Source organism: Lissotriton vulgaris, chromosome 2_1 (genome assembly GCF_964263255.1).
Source record: "Lissotriton vulgaris chromosome 2_1, aLisVul1.2, whole genome shotgun sequence".
Classification (NCBI taxonomy): Eukaryota; Metazoa; Chordata; class Amphibia; order Caudata; family Salamandridae; genus Lissotriton; species Lissotriton vulgaris.
In genome coordinates, this window is record NC_141687.1 from 449,287,564 (window position 1) to 449,312,937 (window position 25,374).

The following is a 25,374-nucleotide window of genomic DNA, read 5'->3' on the forward strand; positions in this document are numbered from 1 at the left end:
TGTTAAATGACAACAGAGGGGACAGGCAACAAGAACCATCAGTCAAAGAGGGGAGGGCAAGTTCTTCTCTTCCGGGTCATGTTGGGGCGCTACCGGAACTAATCGAATTGGTAGTCTACAGTGTTTCTGGATGTTTCAGACTAAAGCTGGCGTCAGCATGAGACCACTACCATCTCGTAGCTCCGTCGTGGCCATTCCACGAGCAATCATGGCAGCCGCTCCCCACCAGAAGCCTGCGGGAGTCGGAGGCCCCCAAGACTTTTGTAGAATCTTCACGGCTGAGGGGACGCTTTTCGAGAATGGGACCCAAGCCCTATCAGGGAAGCGTCCGAGTTCCAAGGTGTCCCAGGGCCATTTTAGTGGACCAGGCCCAAAACCGAAGAGCCGGCCGCCATTTTGAGAGCCCTGTGGCAGCCGCCTATCGCTGCACCGCAAGAGCGGGAGCAACTCAACTACATGGTGAGCGAGACGCTGTAGTCGCAAGAGCGGGCGGTAAACGGCTGAATGGCGGAAGAGGCACAGTGTAGCAAAAGCGTGCGGAATGGCAACTAAAACGGTACAGGGGCGCCCCACTACAGCTTGTCTTCAGGTGAAACGGATTGTGGGACAAGGTCCAGAATTGAAGAGTCATCAAAAGGCAAAAAGTTCCGCCGGACCCCGGGAGCCGGCCGCCTATGTCGGGGGCGATCTCAGGCTACACCAGTGCTATAAGACTTGGGGAGGGTGTCGGAGCCAAGCGTCTTCTCCGAGTCCATGGCCATCACACCGCCCAAGTTTTCTAATGCAGTCAGGTCCACAAACGACACTCACTTACTTTGAGAATAGTGAAGCTGCAGTAGGTGGAAATAAGCTTCAGACAGTGTTACAAGCGCTGCTCAGAACTCTGAACTATGGCACCCAACATTCAGAACTTATGCTATTTGAGAATGGCAGTGACATCGAAGCATCTCAGGGACCAAAACCATTAACGTACTTTCACGTATGAAAATCTTACTTGGGGAGGGGGCAGGAGCGAAGCGCCCCCTCCCAGTCAGCGCCACCACACCGTATGTTGAAAATTTGAAGCCATCGTTCTACAAAGTCAACCAAACTTGGATTGAAAAATCTAGAAAAATGTACAAACTGAAAACCAGTTTTGGTCTGCATAGCATCAGTAGCAACGCTTGAGTCAGCTTTGTGTCAAGCCTCCATTTTGATTCAACAAAGCACAGGCATTGAAAAAGGCTCAAATTCAGAACTCTAAACTATGGCACCCAACATCCAGGAGCTTGCCATCCGGATCTTGGAGCCTTGTGCTGCTTTCGATCTATTCACACATCGGTCCACTACTGATATCATCTTATAAACCAACGTTATGTAAATAGTTTTTTAATAAAATGTTTTACCCTGTTTCTTTGCTGGTGTGTTGTCTATATTTTTAATATTTGCATAGGGTTTGTCGTTATTTTGTGCGGGATGGGTGATGGAGCTGAGCTGTCTTGCAGCCCTCATGGTGTGGAGCTCAGTTCATCTCACTATTTTCGTATTTCTCATGTATGGTTGTTCCTAATATTTCTATTTTAGCGAGGTCAAAAAGAGATCCAATTAGTGGCCTACTGATTTTGCTCGATTACTTTTATTTTTTTTACACGATTTTTCACTATCTGCAAAGACTAAACAGAGTATTGCGACTTTGTGCTTGTTTGTAAATAGAGAATGATCCAAAGAGAACCAATTCTAAAACAGTAAATGCTTGGACAACAATCAATCAAATGGAGAGACAAGCAGGCACGACGGATTAAAAAGGGGGGAAAGGCTTGCGTTAACTACCGTTCACTATCTGCAAAGAGAGAGTACTACTAAGACAAAAGAGGGGAGGGGGGGGGGTGCAGCGTTCAAAGCACATCAGCGTGCATAAATACGAAAATGTTTTCATCTATCACGTACTTGACATTTTAAAGCTTTTCATATTTGCTATTAAAAAACCAATGAAATTCACAGAAAAAACCATAGGTTATAGTGGATATATAGTTAGGAATTTGCATTTACAAAACCTTGAAAATTCAATGAAAAAAACATTGGTTTTAGGCCATATATAGTTAGGGATTTGCATTTACAAAACCTTATTTTACTCGCATAAAACCATTGAAATTCCATATATAGTTATAAGCGCTAACTATATATCGCGCACCCCCAATCCACTGCTGATGATGTCACATATTATATCATTCATGACATGGTTAGTGACATCACTGATGACATCACTGATGACATCACTGAAAACATCTCATTTGACATGACTGATAACATCACTGATGATATCATTCATGTGATAATACGATGAACCTCTTCAGACTCTAATATAACCTTAGATACAATCAGTGTAAACAGACACTCACAGACTGTCACTCATCCATGGAGTTACTCACACACCTAGTCAGTCATGCAAAGAATCAATCACACCTCCATTTCCTCAACTATACAGTTATACAAAATTTACTTATTCAAACATATACTAACACATATTTACTCTATTATACAATCCCTGATACAAGTTCACAATGATCCATACAGCCACTCACACATTCACTGGCTCTTATGCACAGTTATGTATATATGTCAACTCTCACATGTACTGTGTTTTACATATGTACTTACTTTGACATGTAGCACTGAGATATCCATTCACTCTCCAATGCACTCATGCACACAGTCAACCGCCCATACAGCTGTTTCCACATGCACTTTTGAAACCATACATCTAGTGAATCAACTGCTCACACATCTATGCACAGAGTCATACACCTCCCAGCCACCTACACACACACTCAGTATCCCATACAAATACTTGGGCAACCAATCAATAACCCATATAGTTACTCATATAGCTACTTATCAACACATGCAACAGTTCACAGAACAACAGACATAATGATGCACAAATTAAGACAGTTTAGTCACTAACCCATGCACTCAGTGAGACACATTTAATCACTCACTCATACAGTCAGTCATGCACCTACTAAATCCTTCATCCAGACACTTATATATCCACTCATTCTTCAATATGTAAGAGATATTTTAACTTTACAGAAACATACAGTCACTGCATGTTGTCATCAGTGATGTCATCAGTGATGTCATTTGAGATGTCATCAGTGATGTCATCAGTGATGTCACTAACCATGTCATGAATGATGTAATATGTGACATCATCAGCAGTGGATTGCGGGTGCGCGATATATAGTTAGCGCTTATAACTATATATGGAATTTCAATGGTTTTATGCGAGTAAAATAAGGTTTTGTAAATGCAAATCCCTAACTATATATGGCCTAAAAACAATGGTTTTTTCATTGAATTTTCAAGGTTTTGTAAATGCAAATTCCTAACTATATATCCACTATAACCTATGGTTTTTTCTGTGAATATATATATATATATATATACAGCAGCACACACTTGAATAAGAACGAAAGGAACTACGAGTACCATCATGCTTTGGCATACACCCATTGGAGGCGGGGCTTGGGACAGTTATCAGAAGTTCCCTGGGTTGTTGCTGTTTGCACTTCTTCATGCCCGTGAACAAGGACACATAGGTGTCTGAAAAGCGTAGGGTGGCTTTATCAATTTGGAGTGGTACCGTATGCTGCCTCACTGAAAGTCCTCCATTAAAGGATGTAAACTTCCTTCCTTGTGAGTTGGCGCCTTCATTTTGGGGCAACTCTTATGTTGGAATATATGTATATATATATATATATATATTTACATATATATATATATATATATATATTCACTGAAAAAAACATAGGTTTCACACATGTTATAGTTAGCTGGACATTTCACTCATACAAAACCATTGAAATTCCCCCATTATAGTTTGTTCAGCTAACCATAACACTTGCGCGTCTGCAATGCACCGCTGATGACGTCACATATTACATCACTCATGACATGGTCAGTGATATCACTCATGACATCACTGATGACATTTCAAATGACATCATTGATGACATCATCCAGTAAATGTTTGTCTGCCTGAAAAATACATATTATTTTATATATGTATATCTAAAAGTCGATGGAAGAATAAATGGGTCAATAAGTGTCTAAATGGATGTTTTTCTGTTGTAAAAATGATTGTATAACTGACTTATTAAGTGTATCTTAGTAGATACATGTATTAGCGAGTAATGTTTAAATATGTAAATATCTGTATCAGTGTCTCACTTTGTGTATAAGTGGCTGCATGGGTTGGTGAGTAGCTACATGAGTGTTTATATGAGTTATTAGTTGTTTTTTTAATATCAGTATGAGTGTCTGTATGATTTGGTGGGGAGTATTACTTAGCACATAGATGTATGAATGACTGACTCACTGTTTGTATGTGTTTTGAAAACAGCATGTCTGCAGGGCTGCATGGGTGAATTAGTGTGTGTATGGGTGTGTTAGTGAGTGAACACTGTCTCAATAGTATTATTATTAGTATCTATATATGTTTTAAACTAGTAAATGTGAGTATTGATGTATATAAGTGAGTATATGTGAGAGTGAGAGATTGGAAGAGTTCCTTTATAAAGAAGTATGAGTTTCTATAAGTGATTGTTTGAGAGAGTAAGTATGTGTACGTTTCTGTCGAAGTATGTGTAGTGGTGTATGTATAGCTGTATATGCAAATAAATGGATGTTTGATAGTTTATTTGCATGTGTGAGTATGTGTGTGAGTAACTCTATGGATGAGTGTTGGTGTGTAACAGGATGTATAGGTGTATGAGTATATATGAGTAAGTACATGTATGAGTGACTATATAGAACTGTTGGTGAATAAGTGGATGTGTATGTAGGTGGTGGATTTACTGAATAGGTTGTTGTGACAGGTATTGGTATCTCCATTTTTTGGAAAATCCCAGTTTCTATTTTTGAATGTGTGTATCAAAGGTTATATTACGCTGAGAGGAGGTCTGCCACTCTTTCACAAGGATGATGTCATCAGTGATGTCATGAGTGATGTCATTTGAGATGTCATCAGTGATGTCATCAGTGATGTCACTGACCATGTCATGAGTGATTTAATATGTGACGTCATCAGCAGTGCATTGCGAGTGCGCAAGTTATAGTTAGCTGAACTAACTATAATGGGGGAATTTCAATGGTTTTGTATGAGTGAAATGTCCAGCTAACTATAACATGTGTGAAACCTATGTTTTTTTCAGTGAATTTGCAAGGTTTTTCAAATGCTAATTCCTAACTATAACGTGTGTGAAACCTATGGTTTCTTCAGTGAATTTCAAAGGTTTCGTAAATGTTAATTTTTAAATGTATTAACTATTGTATTTCTTTCTTTTTATACTAATTTCCTACATTTTTATTATAAATATTTATATTTATTTTATTTTTTAAGTTATATTTCGTATTCCTAATGTAAAATTATAACGAAAGTAAATTCAAAAATATTTTTTTTATTAAGTAAATTTTTTTTTCAATATATTAAAATTAAATTCTATATAATTCCTTTTACTTTTTTTTTTGGTAATCGTACCGTACTCGTACGGAGATCGCACCATCCTTAGTACATCTAATCGTACTCTGCACATATCTGCGCACACGTTACAAATGTGATTTCAGGTTAGGCGTCGCATCAACGCTTTTGTGTGACTTCATGTGCGGCGTCCAGTACACGTACGGCGCGAAAGTTTCACATTTTTTTAAACATATATTTATGTAATTAATGTACATACTAAGGGAAAACATTATCTGGGATAATCAAGAAAATAGTTTTTAACTTTCAATAAGAGTATATTACTTTTAAAAGCAATTACGCAAATCGTGGCAGTACCTCGTCCTTACTCGCATCGTAAGAGCACGGTAAGCGCATCGTAAGCATACTCAAAGCCATGTGACTTTAAAAGAAGAGATTTGATTGGTTCACAACACTTCCTATTCCAACTGTTGAAAGACCTCTCCCATTTTAATTTTAACCTGACAAGACAGTCGGTAATTTGCGCGTCTGCAGCCTTTCTTATTTTTCACCTTATTCATCTTGCACTCAATCAACACATCATCCGCACATACACACACCTACTTTCTGCCTTTTTTGGCTGGGGTTATCAATAATTCTTCAATTTCATATTCTGATTTAAAGTCAAGGCCCTTCATCAAGCCTTTTTGTTAAAGCTACTACTCCGGCCGAAGGTAGTGGGAAATTTGCGCACTTGCTAACTTTCTTGGTTGGGGTTATCAAGTATTGTTCAATTTCATATTCTGATTCAAAGTAAAGGCTCTTTTTGGAGCCTTTTTGTTGTAGCTACTACCCCGGCCGAAGGCAGTGGGAAATTTGCACACTTGCTGCCTTTCTTGTCTGGGGTTATCAATTATTCTTGACTTTCATATTCTTCTGATTCAAAGTCAAGGCCCTTTATCGAGCCTTTTTGTTGTAGCTACTACCCCGGCCGAACACAACACGAGATGGCAGGACTATCAAAAGGATCTAAATCTACACACTACATGCCAAAAAGAAATGCTTACTGTGTAAGTGACATTTGTCAAAGCAGTGTATTTGGTGTGTGGTATTTACAATGTGACACATCTAGAAGGAGCATCACATTGTAAATCCCTGCACCAGAAGGAGGCTTTCCTTCGCAGGGGGGTGGGGTGTTCTGGCACAGGAACGCCTCCTAAAAGTGACTGTGTGACATCTATAAAATTTCCTTCAGTCACTTTTGGGCTTATGCTGCGTCAAAACCCTGCACCTGCTTGAAGGAAGTGTAAGGATTGGCACAGCATTGTGAGCATAGGGCCCCAAAGGCATTGCTGGAGCTACGTTACGCTTACAACGCAACTTAAGCAATGCGCCGCATTCACAGCACAGATACATCACATATCTGTGCCGTTTTTGTGCCCCATACTGCACCAGATTGTAAATATAGTGCATCCATGGTGGTGATGTCACAGTACACAATTACTGGCATATCTCTAGGGATGTACCACTTATTGTACATCTGCAGATTAGTGTTTGATGTAGTGAATGGATTCTTTTAGAACAGTGTATAGATAAGCACATAGTGCTGTATGGCTCACTACTATACTGAAACAGAAGTGTGATAGTGTTTGCAGGAAGATTAAGGATACAGAATGGGGAATTGAAGGTATAAAAGACAAGTTTGCAGGTGCATAGAACACTACATGTATAGTCTATAGGGGTTTGAAGCAGTACAAACCCTAAGGCGCACTTTGGACCATGAGTACTTCGGTACTGGCTGAATGATTATAATTCTTCAAGGAGAGTGTGTGGCTCAATGTATAGCAGCTTTATTTTTACAACAGTGTATATATAAGCACATACTGCTGTATGAGTACTTATGGAAAGGGGCGACCAATCGGTCCCCCCGAACGTATGGCAGAGTACCACGATCCCCCCGGGTAGCCATCTTGGGCGGGAGGCGAGTCTCGGCTGGTATGCCCGAAGCGGCGTAGCCGGGGCGCGCCTTTTCCCGCCCTCGAGTGGGTTGGCCTAGACACTAACGCGGCTGGCCACGCCCTTGGGGCAGGCAGGGGCGGGTTTACGCCCGCCCTGAAGACGGATAAAAGGAGAAACAAGACCAGAAGACACCCTCTTGTTCCTGTGCTCTGAAGCTGCACCTCCTCGCTGCACGTGAGCTCGAGACGGAACGAAGAGCCAATTTTGAGCGTTGTAATCGTTCTTGTTTGTTTTTCAGATATTCTGTTGGAGAATGCCGAGGAAGGCGGGAAAGCGAATGACTACCGACCAGATGCTGCGTGTTCTCATGAAAGAAGTGACCGACCTAAAGAGGCGAATGGATAAAGACGAGGAAGGGGGGCCGAAACGTCCTTTGGCGGGAACAGCCCCGGAAGGAAAGGGCAAGAGGCCCAGGAGGGGAGCAGCTGGGGGGGACATCCCGAGTCCCAGTGTCCCGCTCGAAGCACCCACTCCTGTGCCGGAGGAAGGGAATCCGATTCCCGTTGTGGTCACCCCCGTGTCCGGGGAAGATATGCCACCCGAGCTGGCGGCACAATTAGCAGCGTGGTTGGGTAAAGGTAGCGAGGGCGCCACGGCTGTCGATGTGCAGGTGTTGATGAAGCAACTGCGTGAAACTCGGGAAGCAGCGACGGTATCCACGCCGGCTGCGACCGCAGAGAAGCCACGGGGGACGGTTTTAGTCGCAGAGACAGCGTCCGGTGCAGGTAAGCGGCCATTGCCGATTGCGAGGGAGGAGTCAGCACCCTCTCGAAGGGAGAAGTTGGGCCAGCATGTCCCTTTAGCTATTAAAGAAAAGATATGGGCAGGGGAGTATGTAAACATCTTCTCGTTGCTTACTGATCATTATGAGATGGAGCATGTTAAGGGTCAGAAGGACCTCATGCATCCGAGTGTTTGGCGCGCAAAGATGGCCGCCTTTAAGGTAAATGAGAACATTGGCAATTGGGGCAAGGCGTGGGGGGTTTTCACATCGATCTTGGGAGAACGAAGGCCCGAATTGCTACCCGAATTGCCGATTTATCAGTCACGAATCATGGGGTACTCTGTATCACACGAGGGTAATCATTGGTTCTGCTATGATAATATTTTTAGAAAAGCAAAAGAACATGATAAAAACTTAACTTGGGATTGTTATGATTCTGTGTCCTGGTCCAAAATGAAGGATACTGGTATGTTGAAATTGCCATTGGTAGGGAGCAACGTGGGCGAATCCTCCCGTCAGTATGCGGGGACGCCCTTTCGCTCAGGTACGGGTACCGACAATCACTCGAGGCCTACCGGCAATGCAGGTAAAAAGGGGGTTTGTTGGAACTTTAACAGGGGCAAATGTACTAGGCCCCAGGGGTCGTGCAAATTTAGACACGAATGTAGTGGGTGTGGGCAATCATCCCATCCTGAGTCCATGTGCAGAGCCAAAACGGGTGATAACGGGGGTAGAGGAGGTGCCAAACAGGTCTAACATAGTCCGAGGGGCGCCTTTACCTACCCCGATTGATACCTTGGCAATGATTCCCTGGCTCAGCGAATACCCGGATCGTGCTTCCGCTGGGGTGGTGCGGAACGGGTTTTCATATGGTTTCCGCATCCCAGTAGGGGACTTTCAGGGTGTGGAAAGATGCAAAAATCAGATATCGGTCTTGCAGCATGTGACCGTGGTACAGGAAAAGATCCGGAAGGAGGTTACTCGAGGTCGAGTCGCCGGTCCGTTTAGTGTACCCCCGGTTGCTAACTTTGTTTGTTCTCCTTTAGGGGTGGTTCCCAAGAAGGACCCGGGTGAATTTCGGCTGATACATAATTTGTCAGCCCCACGTGGTCTTTCCGTAAACGAAGTGATAGACCCGGAAATGTGTTCAGTACGGTACGCATCCTTCGATGAGGCCGTAGCCATTTTGAATCGCCTGGGGCCCGGTGCGCTGATGGCAAAATCTGATATCGAGTCAGCGTTCCGGTTGCTCCCGGTACATCCAGACGATCAGTGTCTCCTGGGATTCATGTTTCAGGGTCAATATTACATGGATAGGTGTATGCCGATGGGATGCTCTATATCTTGTGCCTATTTCGAGAAATTCAGTAGTTTCCTACAATGGGTCTTCACAAAGAAGACGGGTTTCCAACATGTGATGCACTATCTAGATGATTTTTTGTTCCTGGGGGCAGCCGGGGATCCGGAATGTGGGCAGGCTTTGGCCGCATTTTGTGTTTTAATGAATCAGTTTGGCGTGCCACTGGCACCAGGTAAGACTGTGGGTCCTTCGACTTGCCTCGAGTTTCTGGGGATCGAGTTAGACTCCGGAGAAGGTTGTTTCCGTTTACCAGGTGATAAAGTGTTAAAGTTCAGGGCATCCCTGCAAATGTGTATGAGCGAATCTAAGGTTAAGCTGCATCAATTGCAGCAGTTAGTGGGACAGTTGAATTTTGCCCTAAGAGTCATACCAATGGCCCGCCCTTTTTCCCGTTCGATCGCTCAAGCCATGGTCGGACTGAAGGAGGGCCATCATCGCACAAGGCTCTCGGCAGAGGTCCGCCAGGACATGCGCATTTGGTTGGCATTTCTGGCGGATTTCAATGGTCGAGTCGTCTGGAACAAACCGGCCGTGTCCTCTGAGGAGCTGGGGCTGTGGACAGATTCGGCAGGGAGCATAGGTTTTGGTGCCATTTTCGGCACTCGATGGTCTGCACAAAAATGGCCGGCATGGTGGCATGACAGTGGACTGACAAGTAACATTGCTTTCCTGGAACTTTTCCCCATTTTGGTGGCCCTGAGAAGGTGGCCCGAAGGGTTCAGAAATCACTCTGTGGTATTTTGGTCTGACAATATGACCGTGGTTGAGTGTATCAATAGCCAGGCAGCACGATGCAAATGGATTTTGAGACTGCTTAAAGAAATCGTATTACTGTGTATGCAATTGAATGTGCTATTCAAAGCAAGACATGTCCCGGGGGTAATGAACCAGGCGGCTGATGCCCTTTCTCGTTTTCGTATGCAGGCCTTCTGGGGTTTTCTTCCCACAGCGGACCCGGAGCCGGCACCCTTTCCCGAAGCTCTCTGGTCTCTCGGTGCCCCGAACTTCGTAACCTCGTGGGAGAGAGTTTAGCACCCAGGACGAGGAAGGCATATGAAGGGGCGTTCCGGTCCTATTTAGCCTTTTTGGGGACTGCTAGTGAGGAGCTTTGGGGCCAGGAGGAATGGGTAGTGAACTTCCTGATGTCTTTACATCTGGCAGGGAAATCGGTGGCCACGGCCCAGAGGCATCGGGCGGCCATTTCCTTTGTTGCTAGGGCTCATGGGATCCAGGACCCGACAGCGTCTTTCGTTGTGCAAAAAGCGCTACGTGGGTGGCAACGCCTTGAGGGTCGCAGAGTAGACGAGAGGCGCCCGATAGGTTTGGATAGGTTGGCCCAGTTATTGTCCAGACTCCCTACAACATGTTCATCTCACTTTGAGACAGTGTTATTCCGAGCCGCTTTTACGCTGGCATTTCATGGGGCTATGCGGGTAAGCGAATTAGTGGCGAGGAACAAGCAGGATGTTACGGGAGGGCTGTGCGCAGAGCACGTTCAAATCAGAGGGGAGACAATGACTGTCTCGTTTGTAAGGTCCAAGACTGATCAGAGCGGGATGGGCGACTGCATAATTATACGCAGGATTCCCGGGTCGTCCATGTGCCCAGTGAAGTGTTTAGAGGATTATTTAACACGAAGGGTGGCATCATGGGGGGGGACCTTGTTGAGACACGCGGACGCCACCCCACTGACAAGGTTTCAGTTTCAGCGGGTGCTTGCGATGTCGATTACAGCTGCGGGCTTGAACCCGGGCGAGTTTGGGACCCATTCCTTTCGGATAGGGGCTGCTACAGAGGCTACAGCCAGGGGTCTGAATGTAGAACAAGTTAAACGTGTGGGGCGTTGGTCCTCCAATTGTTATAAAAGGTATGTGCGTTTGCACATGTTGTGAAGCTGTAATGATGTACTCACGCTTCTTGTTTTGTTTGGTTTTCAGTTACGCAAGCCTACGAGGCGGGGCGGACTATGCAGTCGACCCAACACCGGGACAGCGGTCAGACATCACCGGCTGTGAAAAAGGAGGTGTGGGTCGTGGGCCACTCATACGTGAGGCGTGCCGCGGACGTATTCAAGGCAGGTGACATGGTGCACGTGGCTGGGGAATACGGGTACAGTGTGTCCTTCTACGGAAAGGGCGGTCTCTGTATTGACCAGTTTCAAACATTTTTCGAGGGTTTGCTAGGGCGGACGAGGTCACCGCCGTCTGTAGTCATAGTACATCTTGGGGGCAATGATTTGGTCACCACTGGTAGACGACTTCTCCTGGAGGCGATGCTTTCCACTGTAAGTTGGTTAGCGAGGAGAGTTCCAGTGTGCACAATTGCGTGGTCCCATATGATCCCACGAAAAGTGTGGCGGGGGGCTTTTTCTGTTGCTGCTTTAAATCACTCTGTGAGAAAAATTAATAACAAAGTGAGTAGGTTGTTCCGGTCCAATGCACTGCATTCTATTTCGCATGGGTGTATTAATGATGACAGTATGTATTTGAGGGACGGTGTTCATTTGTCTCGGGTGGGGAATGAGTTAGAGACTTCATAGCTTGGCTAAAGACGTTAAAACATGACCTTTAGATAGGAGTGTGGTGGGGGGTCCGGATAGCCGGTCAACTATCCGGACCTGTGGCGGTAAGGTCATGATCGGTGAGCACTAATTGGAAGATCCCTATGAGTGGGCGTTACCCATTACGGATGGGGGCGCTCGGGGAGGTGGCCATTGGCCCCTCAACGGGGAGGCGGTCCCTTCTAAGGATGGGTCGCCGAAAGGAAAGGGAAGGCGGTCAAGGCCCCTTCATGGGTAGGAGGGGTTACAGCCCCCTCCTGGTGAATTTCCCGGTGCCAGGACGTCTGCGACGGCAGATGTGGTAAGTTGTGTGGGGTGTGGGGGGGGGTCTACGCTACCTTCTAGATACCTCACACGAGCCTCGTACGACCTTTAAGTGGCGTCGAGTTTTATTGGGGCCCCCGTCAAGTCAAGGGAAATTGGTAGTTGCACTTGAGGTATGCCTCCGTGCCGCCCCTCACAAGGGAGGGGGATATGTCTGGGTTAGGGATCTTGACACCGGTTACGACCTTGCCGTTGGCCCTTAAACGTTAGGATGTACAATTTCAAAATTTCAAGTAAATGTTTTGTAGGATGTTAGTTCGGCTAGGAGAACCTTTGTATTAGAGGATATGTTAAGGTTAGCCAAACATCGCAATGTGGTAATGAAATTGTACATAATATGAAACTGTTGATTTAATGTTTTCATTTTGTTTCATATTTTAATAAATACGGCCGGGAGGGTCACTCCCTCCCGTCTTCCAAAAACTTCAGAACTGTTTCCGGTTTCCCATCCTTGGGGATTGTGTTGAGAGGGGGTGGCGGGTATCTCAGCCATATGGAAAGGGGCGACCAATCGGTCCCCCCGAACGTATGGCAGAGTACCACGATCCCCCCGGGAAGCCATCTTGGGCGGGAGGCGAGTCTCGGCTGGTATGCCCGAAGCGGCGTAGCCGGGGCGCGCCTTTTCCCGCCCTCGAGTGGGTTGGCCTAGACACTAACGCGGCTGGCCACGCCCTTGGGGCAGGCAGGGGCGGGTTTACGCCCGCCCTGAAGACGGATAAAAGGAGAAACAAGACCAGAAGGCACCCTCTTGTTCCTGTGCTCTGAAGCTGCACCTCCTCGCTGCACGTGAGCTCGAGACGGAACGAAGAGCCAATTTTGACCCACCCACCAGCCCCTGAAGACAGCAAGTGGTTTTAATAAAGTTTGATGGATAACTCGGATTTTCGTTTACAGGTTGTGGTATTATCGTGAAGATTTTGAGTATGCAATAAAGAATGGTCGATTTGTGTTATGTTTTGCAAATAAAGTAATTCTGCTTAGTGTTCATCAGTACGCATGCTTTGAATAAAGTTGTTGTTGCTACTGTTGGTTATATGTAGTCATTTAGTATTTAGTTAGCATTGTCGTATTTATTTTGGTCGGGCGGTAAGGTCATGATCGGTGAGCACTAATTGGAAGATCCCTATGAGTGGGCGTTACCCATTATGGATGGGGGCGCTCGGGGGAGGTGGCCATTGGCCCCTCAACGGGGAGGCGGTCCCTTCTAAGGATGGGTCGCCGAAAGGAAAGGGAAGGCGGTCAAGGCCCCTTCATGGGTAGGAGGGGTTACAGCCCCCTCCTGGTGAATTTCCCGGGGCCAGGACGTCTGCGACGGCAGATGTGGTAAGTTGTGTGGGGTGTGGGGGGGGGTCTACGCTACCTTCTAGATACCTCACACGAGCCTCGTACGACCTTTAAGTGGCGTCGAGTTTTATTGGGGCCCCCGTCAAGTCAAGGGAAATTGGTAGTTGCACTTGAGGTATGCCTCCGTGCCGCCCCTCACAAGGGAGGGGGATATGTCTGGGTTAGGGATCTTGACACCGGTTACGACCTTGCCGTTGGCCCTTAAACGTTAGGATGTACAATTTCAAAATTTCAAGTAAATGTTTTGTAGGATGTTAGTTCGGCTAGGAGAACCTTTGTATTAGAGGATATGTTAAGGTTAGCCAAACATCGCAATGTGGTAATGAAATTGTACATAATATGAAACTGTTGATTTAATGTTTTCATTTTGTTTCATATTTTAATAAATACGGCCGGGAGGGTCACTCCCTCCCGTCTTCCAAAAACTTCAGAACTGTTTCCGGTTTCCCATCCTTGGGGATTGTGTTGAGAGGGGGTGGCGGGTATCTCAGCCATAGGTACTGAGTGGATGATTACAGTTCTGCAAAGAAAGTGCCTGACTGAATTTATAACAGCTTCAGTTTTACCACAGTAAATATATAAGGAAATACTTCTGAATGGCTCACTAAAATATTGAAACAGTACAGTGAGAGTGATTGGTCAAATTCTAATAATACAGACTGGGGAATTGAAAGTATAAAAAACAAGTGTTCACCTACATAGAAGATTGCAAACAGTCCATGGCCTAAGGCTTACTTTGCTTCATGATTACTTGGGTACTGACTGAATAATTACAGTTCTGGAACAAGAGTGTCTGACTGAATTTAAAAGAGCTTCATTTTTTTTACAGTCCATAGATAAGGACATTCTGCTGAATAGCTCAGTATAATACTGAATCAGCAATCAAAGAGAGTTTGCTGGAAGTGTAAGGATATAGACTGGGAAATAAAAGCTATAAAACACAAGTTTGCCAGTGCATAGAAGAGTGCATGCATATTCTATAGAGGTTTGAAGCAGTCCATGACCTAAGACCCACTTTGAGTACTTGAGTACTAGCTGAATCATTACAATTCTGCAAGAAGAGTGTCTCAAACTATTATTATTATATAATAATACATTTATTCTTGTAACATCTCATAATTTAATAGAGCTTCTAAAATAATTTCATCAGGTATTTCATTTCCCTGGTTATCAATTTCAAAAGTCATATGATCATACTCAATGTCATCTAATGCTTCCACAAAATCAGCATCCAAGTTTCGTCTAGGAAATAACAGCTGATATCTGCAGCACTAATTTCTTCCTCTTTATTCTCAGTACTTGTAAAAGGTATGTTCAGCTCTTCTATGACACTGTTACTGATTTCAAAACCGTCTTCCAAATCGCTTTGTTGATTTTGCATACTGAATTTTTTATGATGTAGGTCCTTGTACAAAAAACATAAACACTTCCTGTTATCATTTTTCCTAATACAGAACACAAAACTAGCTTCCTCAACTATTTTGGCCTTTAAAAAATATTATACAAATATCATTCTCAACTACTTTATAAGATTATATAAATATAATAATTCATATGAATGTTCAGTTTTTAAATTTTCTTAAATTTTCAAACCAGTCACTCCTTATCACTATAGGAAAAAACTCAGGCTGTTATAATAAAATGCAGTACTAAAAAAAGTACAATATATCTATTCACGGTACCTGTTTTAAACTAGTAGATGTTTTGTAGTAAACTGCAAACAATAAGATTATCTTAAAAAAAATTCAACATTCTCAATACCAATCTAAAAAATAGAAACCAAACATATGTTAAATGTTTTTTTTCTAATAGCAATTTCTTACGTAACTATCAGATATTTCAAACAATCTTAAAATAACAAAACACTATCATTAATTTTCATACACTGCAAATAAAGTTATTTATAAATATATCCTGAAAAAATATACCTCAAATAGTCCTTAATGCTTTTATATACTTTTCCTCATGGCCAAATAGAAAACTCAAATTCTTACTTCAGAAGTTATTCAATATTAATTCTCAGCATCCGTCTCCCACCTTTCTGATCCAAAACCACCGACATCATTTGCAATGTCCCCCAGGGCTTATCCCTCAGCTTGACACTATTCAACATCTACATGACTCCTTCACACAAGTGGCTCGCCATCACAACCTGAACATTATCTGCTAAGACAACTACACCCAACTCAACTTCTACCTCACCAAGCAGCTACACAGCACCGAAAGACGTCGCCAACTGCATAAGGATCAACTCTGTAGATCTTAATTCGGACAACACCCACAACGACTACATCCAAAACACCACTGCTCAACTGATCATCAATGTCCCCTGCCGCAGACACATCATCCACCACCTGAAAGACCTACACTGCCTCCACCTTGACAAGATGATAACCTTCAAGCTCCTCACCCTCACTTACAAACTACTCTACAACACCAGACCAACCTACCTTAACAGCAGTAATATTGAAGGGCCAAATTTTGTTTCTAAAATTTTGGCTTCATTAATATTAGGTATGAATTTTGTAACTCTTTGGGCAAACGTTGTTTAAAAACCAATTGACCATCATTACAATGCATCCAACCTTTCAGACATTTTAAATAAACAGTGTAATGTCCAGATGTTGTAGAAGGTCCTTCATGAAAAATAATTGCTACAGCTACAAAAGTTCTTCCTGATATTGATAGTTGACTAGCTACAAATTTTGATATTAAAGTTTCCCATTTTCTTCCATCACCTCTACAACATTGCAGCATTAAAATTACGTACTGTCCATTTTTTTGTATAAATAATGTTGATGATATTTCTGAATTACATTGGCTACACTCCATGTTTTGACTTGCTCCTCTAACTAGATTGTTAAAATACACTGATCACAGTCAGGTAAAGTCAAATATATGAATCTGTCAGTGTTTATGTTAGTGCTACATGTAAACAAACAATTTCACACTCATGTTGCCATTTATAAGAAAGGCCCAAAAGGTTTTCAATAACTATACCTTCATCTTCCAATATAACTAGCATATACATCACAAATTCCTGACAATCTTGCTGAATATTCTCCATAAATTGAGTAGAACCAGAGCTTATGTCCAAAACATTTTGAATATCAGAAACACTTTGTATTTTACTTTTATCACTACTACATTTCTCATAAACAGAATACAACAACGAACAGAATCTTTCTTCCCAATTTTCAACAATTTACTGATGCAAACTTTCAAGAAAAAATACAACATTAACAACTACATTCACATAGCAGTTGACACCAGAACTATTTTCAAACTGATAACCAATATTCTCTTCAACACTGTCCTTCTTCTTTTGCTTGCAATCACAACTTCATCTTGTTTTTTTTCTTTCTCTTCAGCTTCACTACAGATATTCTCAAATCTTCTTTTTCTACCTACCACACACATTTCAAATACTGGATATTGACCTAAATAGGGTGCATATTCTCTTCTTAACCTATTATACTCTTTCACACAATTTGCATCTACACTAATCTTTGTCTCATCAAAATCAATCAAATACAATACAAATAAAGTTCTGACTCGAGACAAAGCAACATATGCTATACCTTCTTTAAACAACGTACATCCAATATTCACTAAATCACTATCTGCACTTAAACCTTGAGATTTATGAATGGTCACTGCATATGCTAAAGAAACAGGAAACGGTTGTCTGCGTACATACAAATCTTTTATAAGCAAAAACATAGCTGAACAAGGACTAAATTGTTGTACTTCTGCAAATTCATCAAATTTGATTTTCCAAAATTCAATACCATCTCTATTTACATAATTAACGAAATCAACAATTTTACCCATTGCTCCATTTACTAAACCTTTTTCCACATTCAAATTACGTCGTAAAATTACCCTACAGATTATACATGCATATAAATTATTTTCTAAACCAGCAGTTTACTTATCGATTTCTCTAAAGAATCCAATTTCCTCTTCAACTTTTCAGTAAAAGTAAGATTCCTTCATGTTCTATCTTATCAATAGCTTCCAATTTTATAATTTCTTCATTTTCCAACTTTAAAATGTCTTCATTGAATATAGAACATTCATGCAGTGTTGGCATTAAGCAGATTACAGATTTGTTTTCTGCAATTTTCATATACATTTTCTCAGGAAAAATATTTTCATTGGGAAAAAAATTGGAAAGTAATCTTCTCTGTAAAGCTTTTTTACCAGGTTTAGTCACTTTTCCAATTCTTATATCTTGAAGAATAGTTCCATAATCAGCATTATTTGCTTGCTGCATATTTGTAATAAGTCCCTTATACTCAAAATATGGCCAAAGGTTAACATTTCCAATGCTCCCCAAAGACTTTCTGGTATCTTCATGCGCCAATGTTTTAAACACTGAAAACTATGACGTGCTTTCCTCCAAATATTACGTCATACTCTGTTTTAAGAATTTGATGCATTCTTAAATGAACAAAGGCAAGCATTAACTTTGATACCATGAGAAGTTTCATTTTCTTCAAGACACTTGAAACTTCACAACAAGCTTCTCCAAATAGCTTGTGGTATTTCAATTTGTTTTCATGCTCTACTGATAGCATTAATAAACGATGTAAAGTAATTCCTTTAATATTATGTGCTGCCAATCCAGTTGGAGCAGTGACAACACAAGACAAATGCGACTCAGTTGTTTTCTGTAGAAAAGTTGTGATTACTTTAATTAAAAAACTTTTGCCTGTTCCAGCTTGTCCACTCATGAATATTCGGATAAGTTGAAATGATAAGCAAGAGCACTCTTTCTTCTCATGAAGTAATCTATGGTCAATCTGTTCTCTCACTTGCTCATATATTTCTTTTTGCTCAACATTTAGTTGTTCTTCCAACTTTCCTAAGTTTGTTACATCTTCTTGAGCTTGATACATAGCTGTTTTTACTTCTTCCATAGCAGTTGCTGCTTCATTTTTAACAATTGGTTCTCCTAGTGGATCCTGACTCAACGGATCAGAAGTTTGACTGTCTTGAGAGTTGTCTCTAGCAATCTCAGCTGCAATTGTAGCTTCTTCAACATTTTCACATAATTAGCAAAAACAGGACATTCTATAGTATCTTTACTTTCGTTGAATGAATGAATCTTCATAGCTCTCAAAATCTCCAAGTAATTGCAATTCTGAACGCCATGGCTTGAAAAGTTGCAAAAGAGCTAAATAGTAAAATTCCCTTTTCTCAGTAGTTTCGCAACTCAGTTTACGGTGATTAATCAAATTTCCTTTTGTTTGTTTCACCAAACATCCTTCAGAACTAATCACGGCATATATACCATTATTGATGTTTTCTACAATATTCCGTTTAAAAATATCGTTTGTACAGCACTTCATAGAGACACATGTTCTCAAGATTATGACTTCTATTTGGATAATATGTATCCAACATATTTGTTTTCACAATATCTGTACTTTCTGGTTCTTTTTCAGCTAAATATTCAATTTCTTGAACAGATTTAAATACTTGATTTCGTGTTGCAGCAAGACCTAGACTCACCCAAATGATTCTTCTAGATTTGGAGTATAGACTTGCAGATGATAAGCGATCCGAACATTCATACACAATTTCTCGATGAGATAACATCTTCAAACTGCAACTATATAATTTCTTACTTAGACTCTTCTTGTGTGAAATCTCTTCCCACATTTCCTTCAATTCTGTCTTTTCTTATCTGGTTATGTAGGATGTTACATATTGAGCAACAGCAAAGGAATTGTCTGCAACGTATTGAATGTCCATGTTAGTATTCCACATGGACAAAATGACTGGGTTGTAAGGATTTATGTATTTTGACTCTTCATTTCTTCTTAAGTTGTAGGTATTTTTTGGATACTTTCTTGTGATAGTATGTCACAAAGATGACATGCAACTATTCACTCTTACTTTTGATATTACAGGACGTGGAAATGCAAAACGACATTTGGTGTAGAATATGTCCTTTGATTTGTACTTTTGAAGACAGTATTTGCCACGACGATGGCTTTGGAATTGCAAGACTTGTTGTCTTAAGTCCTTATCTTTTGTACTTTTCGGTATATCACATGTTGCATATTCTTCAATAAAAGACAATACAGTATCATCTGAGTCTGTTCCAAATTTGGGAGCATCTTTGATCCATATTAGCATATGTATGTGAGGAGCACCTCTCTCTTGATGCTCCTTTCTCCAAAAGAAATCCAGAACCTCTCCAAGAGGAGGATTTTTTTATTGGTGATAAAAGACACCATAGCTTCAAATCTCAGACTGAAATACCTGCATACATTAACTGGATCCAAAGAGCACAATTCTCCAGGAGGAAATTGAAGTAAATCATCCCAAGCATATTCAGCACAGAGCAAGTGAGAGAACAGATTCCGCATGGATTACTTCATGAGAAGAAAGAGTGCTCTTGCTCATCATTTGAACCCATCCGTATGTATGTGAGTGGACAAGCTGGAACATGAAACATTTTTTAATAAAGTAATTACAAGTTTTCTACAGAAAAGAACTGAATCGCATTAGTCGTGTGTTGTCACTGCTCCAACTGGATTAGCAGCCCACAATATTAACCCCTTCAGTGCTCATGACAAGGTCAACTCGTCATGGGTTTTACCTGCCCTGTGCTTATGACGAGTTGACCTTGTCATGAACAATGGCATTACTCAAAGTCGAGCACACAGCGGGAAAACCCCTTAGCAGCCAAGGTGTTAAAGGAATTTCTTTACATTGTTTAATAATGCTACCAGTAGAGCATGAAAACAAATTAGAATACAACAAGCTATCTGGAGAAGCTTCTTGTGAAGTTTCAAGAGTGTTGAGGAAAATGAAACTTTTAATTATTGATGAGGTAAGCATGGTATCAAACTTAATGCTTGCCTTTGTGCATTTAAGAATGCAGCAAATTCTTTAAAACAGAGTATGACATATTATTCGGAGGAAAACACGTCATAGTTTTGGGAGATTTTCTACAACTTACTCCTGTAAAAGGACAAACAGTGTTTAAAACACTGGTGCATGAAGATACTAGAAATTCTTTGGGGAGCATTGAAAATGTAAACATTCGGTCATATTTTAAGAATAAGGAACTTATTACAAATATGCGACAGGCATATGATGCTGATTATGGAAGTATTCTTCAAGATATAAGAATTAGAAAAATGACTGAACATGGCAAATAAGCTTTACAGAGAGGATTACTGTCCAATTTGTTTCCAAATGAAAATATTGTTCCAGAGAAAATATACATGAGAATTGCAGAAAACAAATCTGTAATCTGCTTAATGCTAACACTGCATGAATGTTCTATATTCAATGAAGAAATGTTAAAGTTGGAAAATGAAGAAATTATAAAATTGGAAGCAATTGATAAAATAGAACATGAAAGAATCATTATTATGTGGAGTGAAAAGTTGAAGAGGAAATTGGATTCTTTAGAGAAATCGATAAGTAAAACTGCTGGTTTAGAAAATAATATTTTATGCATATGTAAACTGTAGGGTAATTTTACGACGTAATTTGAATGTGGAAAAAGGTTTAGTAAATGGAGCAATGAGTAAAATTGTTGATTTTGTTAATTATGTAAATAGAGATGGGATTGAATTTTTGAAAATCAAATTTGAGGAAATTGCTGAAGTACAACAACTTAGTAGTTGTCCAGCTCGATTTTTGCTTGTAAAAGATTTTAATGTCTGCAGAAAACAGTTTCATGTTTCTTTGGCATATGCGGTGACCATTCATAAATCTCAAGGTTTAAGTGTAGATAGTGCTTTAGTGAATATTGGAAGTACCATGTTTAATGAAGGTATGGCATATGTTGCTTTGTCTCGAGTGAGAAATTTATCTGGATTATACTTTATTGATTTTGATGAGACAAAGGTTAGTGCAGATGCAAATTGTGTGAAAGAGTATAATAGGTTAAGAAGAGAATATGCACCCAATGTAGGTCAATATTCAGTATTTGAAAAGCGTGTGGTATGTATAAGAAGAAGATTTGAGAATATCTGTAGTGAAACTGTAGAGAAAAAAAACAAGATGAAGTTGCGATTGCAAGCAAAAAGAGAAAGGACAGTGTTGAAGAGAATGTTGGTTATCGGTTTGAAAATCCTTGTGGTGTCAACTGCTATGCTAATGCAGTTGTTAATGTTGGGTTTTTTCTTGAAAGTTTGCTACAGCAAATTGTAGAAAATTGGGACAAAAGATTCTGTTCATTGTTGAACTGTTTATGAGAAATTTAGTTGTGCTAAAAGTAAAATACAAAGGTTTTCTGATATTCAAAATGTTTTGGACATATGTTCTGGTTGTACTCAATTTACGCAGAATATTCAGCAAGATTGTCAGGAATTTTTAAGGTTTATGCTAGGTGTACTGGAAGATGAAGGTATAGATGTTGAAAACCTTTCTTATAAATGGCAACATGCCTGTCAACATTGTTTATTTACATGTAGCACTAACATAGACACTGAAATATTCATATATTTGTTTTTACCTGACTGTGAATCAGTGTCGTTTAACAATCTAATTAGAGGAGCAAGTCAAAACATGGAGTGTAGCCAATGTATCAGAAATGTCATCAACATTCCTTATACAAAGATATGGACAGTATGTTGTTTTAATGCTTCAACTTTGTAGAGCTGATGGAAGAAAATTGGAAACTTTAATAAAAAATGTTGTAGCTGGTCAATTTTCAATATCAGGAAGAACTTTTGTAGCTGTTGCAATTATTTTTCATGATGGACCTTCTACCACATCTGGACATTACATTGTTTATTTAAAATGTCTGAAAGATTGGATACATTGTAATGATAGTCAATTAGTTTTTAAGCAACGTTTGCCCAAAGAGTTACAAAATTCTTACCTAATATTTTTAAAGGCAAAATGTTAATATTAAAATTTGCCCTTTAGGATTACTGCTGTTAAGGTAGATTAGTCTGGTGTTGTAGAGTATTTTGTAAGTGATGGTGAGGAGATTGAAGGTGATCCTTTTGTTGATATTGAGGAAGTGTAGGTGTATCAGGTGGTGGGTGATGTGGCTGCAGCAGGGGACATTGATGATCACTCATGTGGAAGTCTTTTGGATTTGTTGTAGTTGTTTTAGGTGTTTAGCTGGAATTCCTGTGTAGAGTGTTTTGCCACAGTGTAGTCTGCTGCTGACGTGGGCCTATGTCACTGTTCTTCTTTTGGTTAGGATCCACTTGTAAATGTTGCGGAGCATGTGGAGGGTGTTATAGCAGTACAAGGAGACGGTGAAGACTTGGTTACATATGGAGAGGGAGGAGTTGAGGTTGAATCCTAAGTTGTGGACATGGTTGGTAGGTGTTGGTACTGTTCACAGTGTAGTCAGGTAGCAGGAGTTGTCCGAGGCTGAGGGGGTGGGTGTGAGGATGAGTACCTTCATCTTGTGCAAGTTTATGTTTACAGTGCTGCTCTTTATGTAGTTGGAGGCGTCCTTCATTGTGTTGTAGACATTGCTTTTGGTGAAATGTGGCTTCTTGGTGAGGAAGAGGATGAGCTGGGTGTTGTTTGTGTAGGAGATGTTGTTGAAGTTGTGATGGTGGGCTATTTGTGTGAGGGTGGCCATGTAGATGTTGAACAGCGTCGGACTGATGGATGAGTCCTGGGGGACCCGTAGATGATGGCGGTGGTTTTGGTTCAAAAGGCTGGGAGGCGGACGCTCAGGATTACTATTGAACAATTTCCAAACTAAGGATTTGAAGCATACTATTTGTCTGTGTGGAAAAGTAAATGAAACAATAAAGGACTTTTGTTGTGTTTTTCGTTAGCATATATTTGTAAGTAACATTATTTACAATGTATGAAAATTAATTATAATATTTTGTTATTTTATGATTGTTTGAGATATGTCATATTTACGTAACAAATTGCTCTTAAAAAAAACATTTAAGATATGTTTTATTTCTATTTTTTAGATTGTTAATGAGAATGTTGAATTAGTTTTTTTAAGATAATCTTATTGATTGTCTATTTTTTGTCCGCTGTTATGTGATGAGTAGTATTGAACTCACTGTTTCTAGTGAAATTCAATATATTCGGAGAACAGCAAAAAAAGCAAAGGAAATGGTTTACAAATTATTTTGTGTTGTAAAATATACATTGTAAGTGTATTTTTTTGTGTCTTCCACAGGTGATAATGTTATAATATATAAGTTTTTTATTATTTTTTATGCTTAAGGTAAGTACAAGTAACTGTCAGCCACCGTCCGTGGAGGGAATTGGGGTGGGGCAGGCAGGCGGGGCGGGGTGGGGCAGGTGTAGGGCGGGGTGTGATAAAGAGCGAGATCTGGATGATTGCAGGTAAGTAAACAATTAAATTCATAAAACAAATTTTGTAGCGCGTCCTGCAATCATCAAGATTCCGTTGTTTATCACCCCTAACCCTGCCCCTCCCCCGCCCCGCCTGCCCGCCCCACTGCAACTCCCTCCACGGGCCACGGCTGAAAGAGGCGGTGGTGGTGTAGTCATTTACCACAGAGTTGCAGGAATCCTTGGTGAGGCGCGCTCCCTAACGAGTGCGCACTTCACCGAAGACGTTCCAGAGTTCAGACCTGTTTTCAATTGCTCCTTAGACATTCCTGAAGAGAAAGTGCAAATATTTCTGTGAGAGTTAAAGAACGTTGTATGACAAGTTAGTGAGTAAGTAAACTTACCTGACATTATAGACAATATAGAATATACTTGGTTGATGTATTTTCTCTAACTTAAAACAAGAAACGATAACATTCGTGTTAAGCAAGGTCTTAAGGGAAAAGAAAACATTGAGTAAGGAATACTAGAAAGACTTTTGATTTTAAGAAGGAACGTAAGTGAAAAACACAAGATATTCAAGGATTGACAGAATAGATAACAAGCAACTGCATAAAGAAATGTTAGTAGAAGAACACAAGGAAATTAATAATATAAAAATTAGACAATAAACGGAGAGGCCTAAGTTAATAAATGTTACGTAATTATAGGTTATAAGCAGTGAGAAAAATAAAGAACCGCAAGCTACAAGATGGCATATAAATACTAGAGGAGAGGCTATTTCGAAAGTTGAAGGGGTTGGTGATTAGTAGAGTTAGACTAAGTTATAGATGAGGAATAGGGATAGAGTAAACATATGAAGTATTCAAAAAGTAGTGTGATAATGATGTCTAAATATACACAGATACACAGTGTTATTCTGGACAATGAATAGTATATTTTGCATTTTAGTAAAACACATTTACTATTTTCGAATGGGTAAGGTGAATGGACATATTCTAAATCCTTTAGTAGTGCATTTTACTATAACAGCCTGAGTCTTTTCCTATAGTCATAAGGAGTGACTGGTTTCCAAATGTAATAAAAGATAAGACCAGCATATCCTTATAAGTAATTATATTTATATAACTTTGCAAAAGACTAAAACTCTACTAATGGAATGTTATTAGATAATAGTATTTATAGGCGGCCAAATAGGTGAAACAGTAGTTTTGTATTATATATTATGAAAAGTGATAAAATTAACTGTCTATATTTTTATACAAGGAGCGAGAACATAAAGGAAAAATTATGGAAAGAGAACAGCCTCATACTGAGGAGATTTTGGATATTTCCTTGAG